General features: G+C 36.4%; 1 long non-coding RNA gene across 1 annotated transcript in view; it reads right to left on the reverse strand.

The window, feature by feature from the left end:
• LOC116736133 (uncharacterized) overlaps positions 1-14,074 on the reverse strand; it is a 34,684-nt gene that overhangs the window by 20,313 nt on the left and 297 nt on the right. The gene's annotated exons all lie outside the window — the stretch shown is intronic.

Consider the following 14,074-nt stretch of genomic DNA (forward strand, 5'->3'; position numbering starts at 1 on the left):
TATTTCACATTAAACTTATCACTACAAGAGTCTCAAAGAGTTAAAGTACATTACACAGGAAGAACCAAACGTCATGATTTAAAGGGGAAAAAAACAACATGGGTAGTAATGGGTAGGGTCTTCCCGCTAGAAATGTTTGCATTGATTTAACAAGTCTCCAGGGGTCCGCTGGATGGATGCAACACTTTACTGTTTTTATGAAGCAGAAATTATCACAAAAAATGTTGATGAAGCAATAATACAGCACTCGAGTTGGGCTACTCGCAGAATTTTTCTGCATCTTTGCTACACTGAAATATTTAAGTTCATTAAACAAACTGTAATATCACAACAGGTAACCTGAGTAAAGAGAACATGATTGTTTATCATCATAAAAAAAAACCAAAAAAAAAAACCTGGCCAGGCTACCAAATTAAAGTCCGAAATAAAACCTGATTGAGATTCTGTGGTATGACCTTAAATAGGCTGTTCATGCTCTAAAACTCTAAAGTGTGGCTGAATTAAATAAGTTCTGCAAAAAAGAAGCATTTTTAACCATATATTAGGTTTGGAGCAATCACTTTATAACATATGGCCAGGCTGATTTGGATAGTTTTATAGATTGTAAATTGATTGAAAACTCATTTTTGTATTTATTATCATGTTAGCATTTCATTCATCCTTCCATCTACAGGGATAAGTTGATTTAAATCATGTACAATGCAGACCTTTGCACTCTACAATGTTTTTTTTGTGTGTGTACAGAAATTATGGTATTTCTAAAACAAATGTCTTTTGTTTACAATTTATGCGACTTCTAATTATAAAGTGCCCATGAAAGCTAATAAAATATTCCTGCTCTGCCTTCCTGCAATTACATTAGAGAGATGCATTTTTTGGAGGGGAAATTTTAATATTTTTGTTCACAGAAACTATTCCAGTTTCAATAAAGTACTTCAAACATGCTAAGTATGATCACACTTTAAGTGTCCCTCCATGCCAATAACAATCAACACGAAAACTCCTGCCTCATGTTGTGGCAACTGAGCAGGTGCTAAAGTAAAACCTTTTCTTAGTTGAAACTTGTGCAAATCCCTGTAAGCCTAATTGGTCGTGCCTTTATTCTTACACATATATAATTTGTTTCTTACTGAATGAAACAGCATTAATTCCACTTTGGTATCTGTTGAATACAAATCAAAGTCACCAATATTTTGTTATTTTTAATTTGAGGCTATATCTTCAGCCGTTAAACATTTGTTTTTGTTAATCATGTGACATTTTAATTAATCTCTTAGTTGCTGTGTTATAGTTTATGTGATGAGTTTGTTTTCCCTTGAGCAAACAGTAATTTTATTTTACTTTCTATACACCCACCAACAGATGTACATGCAAAAATGCGGTAATCATGTAATTAAAAAAAAAACCTAATTACAAATCAGTTAGGTGGTTGACATTAATTAAATAATCAGGTATCATTGTACAGAAAAAGACACTGACTTATGACCCCACACATATTGATTGCTGTATGCTCAGAGCCCCGCGGACAGCATAATAACCAGCAAGCATTTCAAAGTTGATATTTGTTGTTGTTGTTTTATGTTTCCTTTTGTCCTCGGGTTTAGTTTTAATAGTCGGGCGAACAGAGGAGAGAAACAGCACGCTACTTTCCACTCATAAATTAGATTTGCACCTCCAGCAAACTTTCAGTAACTTGTCTCAGTTCTCATAAGTTTTCTGGTCTCCAAACGCCCCCACCCCCTTCCTTACACCCTCCACTTTTTAACTTGCATCCTCTTGGTCAGTGAAACCGGTCCCAGCTGCACTTAAACAGAAACCCGGAGCTGCGGACGTAGACACATTCACACACTCCCACTCCCACACCAATTCCCTCCGAGGTGCATAGGGCTGGAGTAATATCCAAAGTGCAGGTGGGACCTCGCTTTTGTAGCAAAGCTAAACAAAGCAGGACGAGAGCATGAGCCGAGTAATGGAGTGATGATCACTGCAGATATAGAACAATCAAAGTGGGGAGGCCAGTGGTGGGGGGGCACTCATGGACCTAGAAAACTTGTTCACTAATTGTATCTTATGACTAATTGGTAAATTAGTGAAACCTATTTCAAGGCGCCAGGCTTAGCTTTGTGGGACACCCACAGCTCATTATAGACTCATATTCTGGGCAGAGGAGGAGAAAAATAAAGGAAATTATACAATTGCTCAGGTGAGAACGGCAATTAAGAAAGTGCTTAAGAAGAGCAGGAAATGAAGCCTCATACACGCATAATTTAGTATTCTCTCTTGTGTCAGGCTTTAAATCACCACTGATCCAGGGCATGCTGTAGAGGGAGTAATCGCTGAATGTGTTCTTGTCTATTTTTATTTGGATCAGTATGTATTTTCAGCAAATATATGCATACACAATTGAGACAAAAACTCTTCACGTCCCTGACAGATTTAGATTTAAAACTGATTTCATTTAGCAGAGGATTGTACACTGACAAGAAGTAAGACACTTCTCAGAAATTGTAAGACAACTTAAAAGGATTATCACTAATGAAAAATATTATGTATATCTTTATTTACATGTATTCAAAAAGGCATGTAAAATAATCTGTACTCCTATCAATAATCAATGAAAAAAATATTTATAGGAAATACATAACACACTTTCTGAATGCCTCCACTGGTATTTTGATGATTTATCTTCTGTGATGCGCAATAAAGAGGCCAGCCTTGTACAGTGGAAGAAATCCTGCTTAATGTAATTCACTGGAGATGTGATCATATTTTGAAAACCAGGCCAGTTAGATTTGGAGGAAAGCTAAGTTAGGCAATACATTTCAAAAGCAAAAATAATTTGCATAAAATGCGAGAACGCATCTATTCAGCTAAAGCTTATGTAAACATCACTTTAAATACTTTTCCTGTTTTTTATATTATGTTCTGAGAATTTCTTTGCCAAATGTTTCATCAGTGCAATTACATATCAAAGGCAGAGTTGCTTTCAACGAATTATAAATCGTCTGTTCTGCTCATGTTATCACCTTCTTTCGAACCCGTTCTACAGTAGATACTTAACACTTATTGCTTCATTTGTTTAGCTGGCTTTGTCTGCTTCATCTCCTTAACATGTTTTTAGGGACATTCACAATATTTCCACAAGGACGCCATTGATACCACCAAAACCCCCTTTCACCACCCTCCCCAACCAATTTGGAAGCACTAAAACTAATATTGTCTTTAATCAGATGCAATTAGGTCTTCAAGTTAAGATCTTCTCCCAATTAAAACTCATTAGGCCCATAATGTCGTTAGGGGAGTCTTGTGTAACCACCACTTGCATAGACAGCCCCCCTCATCACAAACAGGAATGCAAGTCAATGGCTCTGTGCAATATGAATGGTGTCTCACAGGAGAGGATTTAGTGACAATCTGTTAAGGTGTCAGTTGCAAAACAAAAAGAACCGGTATGATTCCTGGAACTTGGAAGTACAAAAGAACATATTGTGGTATTGTTTTTACTGGCATAAACTGTTTATGTTGTGACCTAAAAAAACAAAAACATAACATAACTGACCATAACTTTTTGCATAGAAAAAGTCTAACTATACAAAGGTACAGTAAACCTGCATCTATTTGTGGCTCAGGTTTCACAGATTTTTCTGTTTAATGTAACACTTTTGTCTTGGTAATAATTAAAAATATGAAAAAGAAAATTTCATCATATGAAGCTAAAATATATAGGAGCGATACTACTTAACAAGCTATTGGTTTGTTTTTGCAAAGCAACCAATCCAGGAATGCCTTTTTTTCTTGGTGCTTATTGGCTGTGCCCCAAAGAACCGAAATAAGGAAGACGGTTTATATTAGCTTTGGAGGTTATGCTAAGACTCTTTATACTGTGTGTATTAATGCATTTCAAAGTAAATGTGGAGTGAGAACTAATCAAATAGGCAGTTATGAGCATTATTAGAGGTCTCAAGTATTAGTGGATTTTAGCAGGGAGCTGTGGCCCCTAAACCCTGCAAGTTCCTTTTTTTTGTTGAACTTCAATTTTAATATAGAATGTTATATTTAATAGAACCATATTGATATATTAATAAAATGCATGCATTTTAAATATTTCTTTCCATTACAAAATATGTTTCATTAGCACCATTAGTATCATTAGTACATAGTGGTTTTTGAAATACACTCAAACCAATCATGATGTACAAGTTACTGTATGCCTGCTGTATATTTAATAAAAATGTGTTTAAGGTGCACATATATATTTCATACCAGATATTGACACAAATTTAAATTCAGAGCTTTGCATGCACAGTGTCTTGAAAAGGTTCCAATGATGATGTCATCATGTCATTGTGTAAAGCTTTTTATCAAAATGATTCAAGCTGAGTGGCAGTGAAAATAGAGAGCTACTTTAAGGGACATTTTAAGAAACTACTTTTTTGTGTGACAAAAAAGAATAATCAAATAGTTCGGCCATGATACAAAGAGGATAAGTGTGGACCTCCACAAGTCTCGACTCATTTTTGGAGACAATTTCTAGATGCTTCATCAGCTCAAACAATGACATGGAAAAAAAAAACACAACATGGGAATGTCCAGTCATCAAACGGCTCTAGAGGACGAGTCCCAGAAAAGAAGGTTTTAAATCTGTACATCAACCCAAGAATAAAAGCAAAACAACCTGTGAGATACTGGTGGAAACTGATAACACTGTCTCATTATCTACAGTTAAACAAGTCCTGTAACAACATTGACAGAAAGGCCACTAAACAAAAGATAAAGCCATTACTCTAAGAGCAACACAATAAAACAGGTGACAGTTTGCAAATGCACTCAGTGATGAAAACCTTAAATTTTGGAAACATGTCTTTAGCTCTGATAAAAAAGAAATTGATGGGTTGTTCCCATGATGATAACTGAAAAAGGAAGAAAATGAAAGATTGCAAGCTTCAGAACAAAATCCCAACTGTGATGTACAAGGAGCTATATTTTCCAGACACATAGTGCCATTTTATAACACAATCAAGTACCTTCAGTTCTTATGAAAATGCTGTATATATCAAAAACAACTTAAAATAAATTTGACTTCACATTATAGCCTTATCTGGCACCTTGAAATTGGCTCGTGTCTCTTTAAGAACCTCATACCCTTTCTAACATTCCTCATTCATGACGTCATCACATCAATGCTTCTCCATGCCCAAACTGTCCATGGACAGTGATGCTGCTTGCAACTGTTCTTAAGTGTGTGTAGTTTGTATGATAAGATCAGCAGACATGAAGTTCCACCAGGTGTTTGCTAACACCACGAAGTGTTAGTGGTGCTGCCACTAGTCTAATGGAGCTGTGTGGGGATGCATGAGGGAGAGATGCTCTGTGGGATGGAAGCTCAGCTGGGCACTGAATCTCCAAGGTGGAGCTTCGGAGAAATAGACGGCACATTGAAGGAGCAGCAATCAATTGTGAGAAACTTTGTAAAACACCCCAAATGGCTGCCGAGGGAGATCTAAGGCTTCCTCAAACATGCATGAATATAGTGAGTGAAAACAACACTTGAACTATGCATTTGATGAGAACATTACAGTGTAAGTTCAAAAAGTTGATTTTGCATACAACAAAAAATGTATAGGTTAAATATATTGATTCTCCTAACTACCTTGGATTGTGCTACTACAAAAATGCTGACGAAACCGAGGCACCAAAGCTGCAAAAAGGACAAATTTATTAAATTTGAGGATCTCCTTCTCATTGCCAATGGCAGTTCATCATTGACTCTCAAGCCCATTGGCAACAGATTTTTCTAATGCCTTGAAACTTAGCTGCAGTCCGTTAAACTAATGGGGTGAAGTCACACAGATAAGAGCCTTTAACTAGAGGGAAAATAATACCTTAGTAACAATATCTTTTAAAGCTATCAGTGACCATTGAGTTTTTCAACAGTCATAAAGGATACTATTGTGTCATTCACATCAACCTGACAATGACTCCATTTTAAACCTGCAGTCTCTTTGTGATAGGAAGTATTGCTATACATTGAAAAGGGATGCATCAAGGTGAATTCTTCACCTATGTGGAAAGGGCACAAAAAATGTCTCCATGACAGGAATCACCAGTTATTACTATAGAGGTTAAAGCTTTCTCTTGGCTCTAATTGGCCTGTTCTGTCAATCAACAAGTGATTTCTGTTTAAAATTAAGCCAAGGGGAATGACAGTAGCAACAATGGTGGGATAATTGAAAATAATTGAGCAAATTGCAGATTTGAGAAGTTGGATTCATCAGCACTGCGGGGGTGGAATATGAGCATGTGGAAAGTGGAGAGGTGAACAGAGGAAAAGGCAGATCTTAATGATAATGAACAAAACACTCGTCTCTATTTTGCCTACACCCCTGAGAAGCTGCTTATCTGACTAATCAGACTGTATGTGTCTCGCTGTCATATGTGTGTGAGCAGATGAGCAACTTTGATCTCTATTTCCCAAGATTCTGCTGTTATTCAATAGCCAGAGGGCATACATCCTGGCCATGGACTGGAAAACCCCCTTAAGCACAGAGGATACGTACCTCTGTGATGCAACTGCTGTGGCATAACGATATAATAAAGTTAAACATCCAAGCATGGCACTAATCATGTGTGACCCTGAGAATGAAACTTTTCATGTATGGCATATTAATGTTATGTTTGTGCAGCACACTGACCAGAAGAAAACTTATTTTCTTATTTACATTTCATGTAAATAATTTTGTTTGTAGGTTGTATGCCCATGGTACAGAAAATTGATGAATAGCCAAAAGTGTGCACAGAAAAGTTGTTTATATTTGTATGTGTAGCATACTTAAATAATGAATCAGAGTAGTTTTTGCTGGTTTCTTTATTGTTGATGATGTCAAAGCTGCAATATGTAACTTTTATTAAAAAATTTTTTTAAATAGTTGTTAAAACTAAGTCATGACAGTGTATATGAGACAGATAATCTGTGAAAAGATCACACTTCTCCACCTCCTCCCAGTGTACACATCTGCAGAAATACGCTGCTCGAACGGAAACAACCAATCCGAGCCAGCAGGAGGGCCTTACAGCTATCAATCACACTTGTGTACAAGCTGCTCACACCCTCCCCTTTGTACTACACCTCCTTCCCTGCAATGTGACCTGACGTTAATGCTCGGGATAATTAGGATGGCCACTGATGACGGAGGATAAACATTATCCTGTAACAGTAAGTTTTGCTGCCATTAGTACATTGACCTAGACCTATAAGAGCAAAAGATTTACACTGCTTTTTTCAGGGCTAAATGATTGAAACTTTACTTTAAAAAGAGCCACAGCACATTGAGAGGTTAGTGACACCAGTGTGTGTTTGGCTGTTGTGCACACATGAGCAGTCTTTGTGGGAATCTGATACTGATGAAATGTTACTCACCCCTTGCTTCAAACGTAGCTATATTAACTGAAAGTGGATGCCAAAATCATCAAAATGATGAAAAATGTCATCTATTTTTTAAATGTTACAACTTGATTTTGCTGTTAGGGGGCAGAAATCTCCACGTAAATTTCCAGCTACAGAGATGATCAAAGAAATGAATCTGCAGATTAATGCATTGTATCAATTCTATCTGTATGCTCTGACCATCATACAGGCATACTAACTCTGAGATACTTTGTCATACTTTGTTGCATATTCTTGGGCTGCATTGCCATAAACCACTTAGGGAAGCCACGCTGGTTATATCATGGCTGATTACTGTAGTGTAAATGTTCATATATCTTTGCCAGTCATCAATTTAGGTTCATTAATAGGGTAAGAGACACACAGACAATGCAAGCATTTGCTTTATTTTATGCACTATGCTTATTAAAACGAGATTTTACTGTGACGATGATTAACAGCATGGTTGCGTTTGTTAGAGACAACAAAAAATGTGTGATTCAACTATTTTATTACATAATCACACATCTTGCACTGAGCTCAATCTTTACTTAACTCACAGTCACTTTAAAGTAATCGCTTTTGTTACACAAATATTTTCTTCCAAGATGTCCTTCAAACTGTGAGAGAATCTTTTGATTAAGTTTTTTAAAAGTCTTCAAAATGTAACACTAGAGCAGATTTAGACCAGAAAAGCCAGAAATGATCCTTTGTACTATTGATGCCATCTGCCATGTTTTTAATGGTTCAAAAGAAAGCAAAATTGCATTGCCTCACAGCTAAATATGATCTGCTGCATCTTCAAGCTTGTAACTTTGCATTGCTGAACTATACTTAGTAGGTAAATTATGCTAAGCAGAAATGATAATTTCATTTTAGACCTTTGCAGAAATCATGACTTTTTCTAATAAAACACTGTTGAATATCTTGTGTTAATAAAAAAAAAATCCACCTCCGTCTACTAAATTTCCTATTGTGGGTGGATTTGTGTAACTGATGGAGTAGCAATACTGACAAGCAACTGGGATTAAAAAACATCCCCTCAGTTCCACATGTTTGTCATCTCTATTTCTTCCTCCTACTCTTCCAATCCTCAAGAGCTGCTTACCTTCCACATCTTACAAAAAAAAAAATCTCTGCCGTAATTTACATTTCCATATGCTGCCAGTGGCGCCAGGCAGAGTGGATAATTGGGTTGAAAGTGGTGACTGTGAGAGCAGAATAGAAAGGGATACAGAAAAGGCCAGCTAAAAAAAAACAAAAAAAAAAAACAACAAGCCATTACAGGATGGATCCTTTTTTTTCCCCTTCACTCGTCATTTTGCCATGCTGCTCTTAACCACTTGTGTAGCTGAAAAGATTTACCTTGGCCTTCCATTCTCTCTCACTCTTTGCCTTCCTCCCTGAGAGCCGCTCTCCCGCCCTGCCTGTGCCTCATCCATATTCATGCTCTGTCTGCCTTTCTCTCTCTTTTTCAATCTCTCAAACATGCTCTCTCTTCCTCTGTCTCACTGTGTCATCCACAGCACGGCGTTAATACACCAATTAGTACTAAGAGCAGATAATGGACTATGTCATACTGCACTACAAAAAGAGAGGAGCAGAGGAGAGATTGAGTAAAAAAAAGAGAAAAAGAGAGCAAGATTGAGAATGAGAAATGAGAGAGAGGAAGAGAATTTGTATTTTTTATTTATTTTTTTATGAAATGCAGTTTTTGAAAATGTTCAAACGCTGCATTTACCATGAATAGGCTGATGGAAAGAGGGTGATGAAGAGAGCACTCTTGAATTCACGGGCTGCTACTAAAGCAGAGTAGTTACACAAACACTTTGCAGAACCCAGATGCTAATATCTGTTTAGTTTTACTGGACTCCTGACCCCCTTCTTGGGTTTCTATCCATGTTAGGGCTAAATATTTGGCACAGTTTCCATTTGTTCTTTTTCTCCACTGTATTTAATACCTTCACCTGCAGGCCTTCAATTGTAAATGCAGGTCATTAACATAAAAGGAATGTACACATAGTTCAAAGCTTTGTGCAAAGAAATACATTTTGAGGAATTTTATTGCACATTTGGTACGATTTAACCAAAAACCATAATTTCGGCTATAAACAGTCATAGCATTTGATCCAAAATTGATGAACTCAACATTACTATCAATATTTCTCACAGAATTGTGCAAAACAGTGCTCTGTGAAGAAAGCATTGCTTTTGCTATTTGCTCCAAAAATGTGATTTGTCAATCAGCGTAAAACAAAAAGCTTCATCAGGGTGAAAATTGGAGCTAGTTACAAATACAGAAAGGAGTTACATAAATAATGGTGCCGCATAAACATGAGACCTACCTAGAAAAAAAGTGGCATTAATCAAACATGAGCCAGAACAAATTATAATAAGCCAGCTGTATGAATACATTTTCCTTTTCAGAGGAAAAGAAATATTCAGACAAACAAGCACACTGCTGCTTTGTTGATCAAGTCTACTTTATCATGCAAGACATCGATTTATAAAGAAAACAACATAGAAGACAAGGGAACACAAGGGCATTTTAACAGCACCTCAGATTTTAAAAAATATGGGAAAAGCTGACTGAATTTGCTCTCAGTGAAAACAACTCTACTCTCCAGAGCAAAACAAGTGCTTACTTCGAGCACAAGTCCTCTATGTATTTTGACAAGTAAATAAGTAAATATACCTGAATCACTTTCTTAGATAAAAACGGATCACAATGCAGCCAAACAGAAACAGCTGGACTCATCTTTGTGCACAGGGTGGTTCTCTGGCACCCAAGTCTTGGACAGGGGACTGGACTCTATTCTATTCTGGAGTTACCCAGGAACAGAGACATCAGGTGAGAGCAGTGAGAATTCTCACAAGCCCTCACCTGAGTGCTTTGACTTTGGAGCTCTCAACCGATCACCACCTGGTAATGATTTGGATGCGGTGGCAGGGGAGGCAAACCTGGTAAACCAGAATGGGTGGTGATGGTGAGCTATAATGTTTGAACACTGGCTGAATACATTGAACACAAATTTGAGGGAGCCTTCTTTACATTTTTGTATTTAAAGAAATTGAAAGAAAGAAAGAAAGAAACAAAGAAAGAAAGAAAGGAAGACAGAATGAACTACAGATAGGAAAGGAAGATAGAAAAGAACAAAGAAAGATGTTAACTTTTTGTTTTCATTTAACATTCAAAATGGAAGAGGTAAAACAAGAAATGAAAGTATTTCTTCAGTCACATTTATGTTTTTGTAAATTGCTGCAAGAATTAGTACTGTTTGTCTGTACTGCCTGTCCATGCCCATGTTTTGTAGGCCAATCAGCTCATTTGTAGTCACTGTGGTTGTTGCTAAGAGACCAGGGCATGACGAATAACTCCTCTGACTTTGCCTGACTTTAAATTTTAAATTAGTCCATATTCATTTGTAGTCCATAGGTTATTTGTAATTTAGGCTGTCCATTGAATTTGTCAACAATCTATGTAACCAATACAAATTTTGCATTATATCGTCTGACTCTTAAAAAAAAAAATATATATATATATATATATATATATATATATATATATATATATAGTGTGAGACCTTCACAGAGTGCAAACTACATTATGTTACCTTTTACTGACATTATGAGTAAGGCAGCCATGAAGGTCAATTGGTTAAATTTGAGAGCAGTATACCAGAGTAGGTGCTGCATGATAGAGGGCTAAGTGGCACAGGCACGTGGAGCCTATTCAGTAGAATGTGACATTACCCATCATAATAGAAACTGACAAAATCATTTTCAGAGTGGAGAGAAAAATCGCAACATGCACTGTGCACTGGTGCAATTATTACATGTGATATGGAAGTTAAATAATTTAATCTGGCAGCACAGCTTACCATTTGTTCACCTGGAGACAAGACCCTGCCTGGATTCATCTAAGGTTATTATTCCCCTCATCTAAAATAAACATTTCAAACAAAATTTTTTCAATGGATTTACTGGATTTAAAGGAGCAGAATTTTGCCCTCTTAAATACATTGAGATGCACGTTCTACATGTTAAATAAGCATGTGGAGAAGTTCATTCCCTCATGCATCAGAAAAATACATTGCAAATGTGGTCATCCTGTCCTAGGTGTCTTGTTATGATTTTCTTGTCAGTGACAGGTTCTTATAGTTTTCAATAGCATAAATCTCAAATTGGAAAACCTTATTTTCCTATACTTATTTATCATTATACTCTACTTTTTGTGGCAGATGAACCTTCATCACTGCTAATTATGAATGTTTTCTGCTTATAGAAAAACAAAACAAAAAACTATTTACGGTAAGTATACATCAGACCAATAATAATAATAAAAAACAATCTGAATACAGAAATATGGGCTTAATTGAAAAGTCTTTAACTACCTGGCTGTGATGCATAAAAAAGTTAATTCAGTTCTTTTATGCCGTAAAACCTGACAGTTGGAATGGTTTTCTTTCATTTTCCTTATAGCCAAACAACTTAAGTTTCTTTAGACAATAAAACATTATTTTTATCTTTTGATAACATTGGAAATAAAAATTTTAGTTAACTGATTGCAGCGTTTAGTAATATTTTATTTATGAATGTCATTCTAAAAATGTTAGAACAAATCAAAAACAAAAAAATAAACACCTTAAGCAGCTGGTTTTAGGCATCAACACTTCCAAAATTACATCAAATATCGTAAATTAACACAGAAACTCACATTGCTTAGGGTGGTTAGGACTCCTCAAATGATTCCAGTACCTCGATTATTAAAATTCCTCGGGGCAAATTATCTGCCTCTAAGCTTCCTCAAATTATGTTTTATTGTTTAGCGCGCCGTGTTCCAGTCCGACTATTATTAATGTTACGCAATGCTCCCACTTCCGTCTAAGAGTTGTTGACGAATGCTAAGTGCTACCAGCATAACATGTCCAATTTTCAATTTTGGTACGGATCCACGGGTGATTTCAATGATTGACGATCACTGAAATCACCCCGGGTTTTCATCGTTTTTCGGGGAGCGATGGGTTTCCTAAAAGCGCGAATATGACCGCCTTTTTCCCGGAGCTGCTGTCTGTTGGCTGGTTCGGAGCAAACGGCGGCGGAGCAAACGGCGGCGAAGTGCGTGGCGGATGTATTCATACAGGTGGAGTGGCTAGACTGAACACTGCTGTATACATATGGTAAGTGTAGCTTTATGAAGGAAATGGAAAATACGTTTGATATGTTTCCGGTCACAACAAATGGGTGACGCATAAGTTCCTATTTGTGTGACGAAAGTGCTGCTAGCATGATCATAAAAGATATAGATGGCAGGATAAAGTCAGAGTTAATCTATGAAATTGAATACAAATACATGAACTTAAAACCTGTAGTACAGACATCCTTTTAGAAGTGTCTTTGTGAGGCTGCTGATTTATTATTAGATTGAATATCGGATTTTTGTATATTTTTTGTCCAGGCTAACTTAAAAAGTAAGATTAATTTTCTAAGCTACACAAATATGAAAATTTTCTCCGACGTTGATAGCCAATATTTACCAGTATTTAACTTTATCATGTTATTTATTCTTTTACTTTATTAATCGTTGGAATAATTGGTAGATTACTCGATTGCTAAAATAATTGTTTACAGCCCTAATTGCCATGATGTTGACTTCTTGACTTTTTTGACTTTTCTTTCTTGACATCTTGACTTTCCTGATTTTTTTTTTGTAAAAGACATACAAAACTTTAATCTTTGAAGATTACTCTAGAATGTTATTAATAATATATTTTTTCAAAATACACTCTTTATTTTTGTTATTGACTTACCTCCAGTGCAAGAAATTCCAACACAGCCCAACATTGCTGCAGTGTTTCATGCCATGACTCGCAGTATCTACGGAGTGGCTGATTCATGCCCCAGTGAAGAGTTTTGACTACCCGAACTGTTATATTTTTTGCTTTAACCCACCAGCAGCATGTCGACTGCCTGAAGCGCTAACTGATGACACTCCTTCAGCTCAGTGTAATAATCTATCTTGGGTTTTCAGCCTCCTCACTTAGGTGTACTAGAAAAATTATATTTAAAAAAAAAAAGAAATCCACCTGTGACAGCAACCAAGTGCTCACTACTTCAGTCTGAAATATTTTCTTGTGAGCTTAGCACTGCTGTTGTGCTGGAAACGCTGTTAAAATCTATTGAAATTCTACATGCATAGGAGTTAAGATGAACTGTTGCTGAATGGCTTCAATTAACCGGCTCCCAAACTGTTTTAAAATCATTCGTTTTCTAGGCAATCAATGCACAAAGCCTGCATCCCAATAATTCTCAGACTTTAGAAATTAATCATGTTGCTGCCTGTCATGCACTCATTTACTGAGGATTCTATTGTCTTCACATTGGAATGAATGAGTTTCAGCTCTTGCACAAGTCATCTCAGCCATACCCCGATTTATGCCACATGCAGTTCATTCTGGATTATTACATTATTGAATTTAAAGTAATTTAGCAGAGCACTCAAAAGTAGCTATTTTAATTAGCTCTCAAGGTTCCTGATCCATATCTTCAAAAATCAAAACAAAACAACAAAAAACCTGACAAAAGCCCCAGGAAAAAAATAAAATTAAATAAAAAAAACAACAAAGAAAAAACTCGACAGCTATAAAAAGA

The sequence above is a fragment of the Xiphophorus hellerii genome, chromosome 16 (genome assembly GCF_003331165.1).
Source record: "Xiphophorus hellerii strain 12219 chromosome 16, Xiphophorus_hellerii-4.1, whole genome shotgun sequence".
In the NCBI taxonomy this organism is placed as follows: domain Eukaryota; kingdom Metazoa; phylum Chordata; class Actinopteri; order Cyprinodontiformes; family Poeciliidae; genus Xiphophorus; species Xiphophorus hellerii.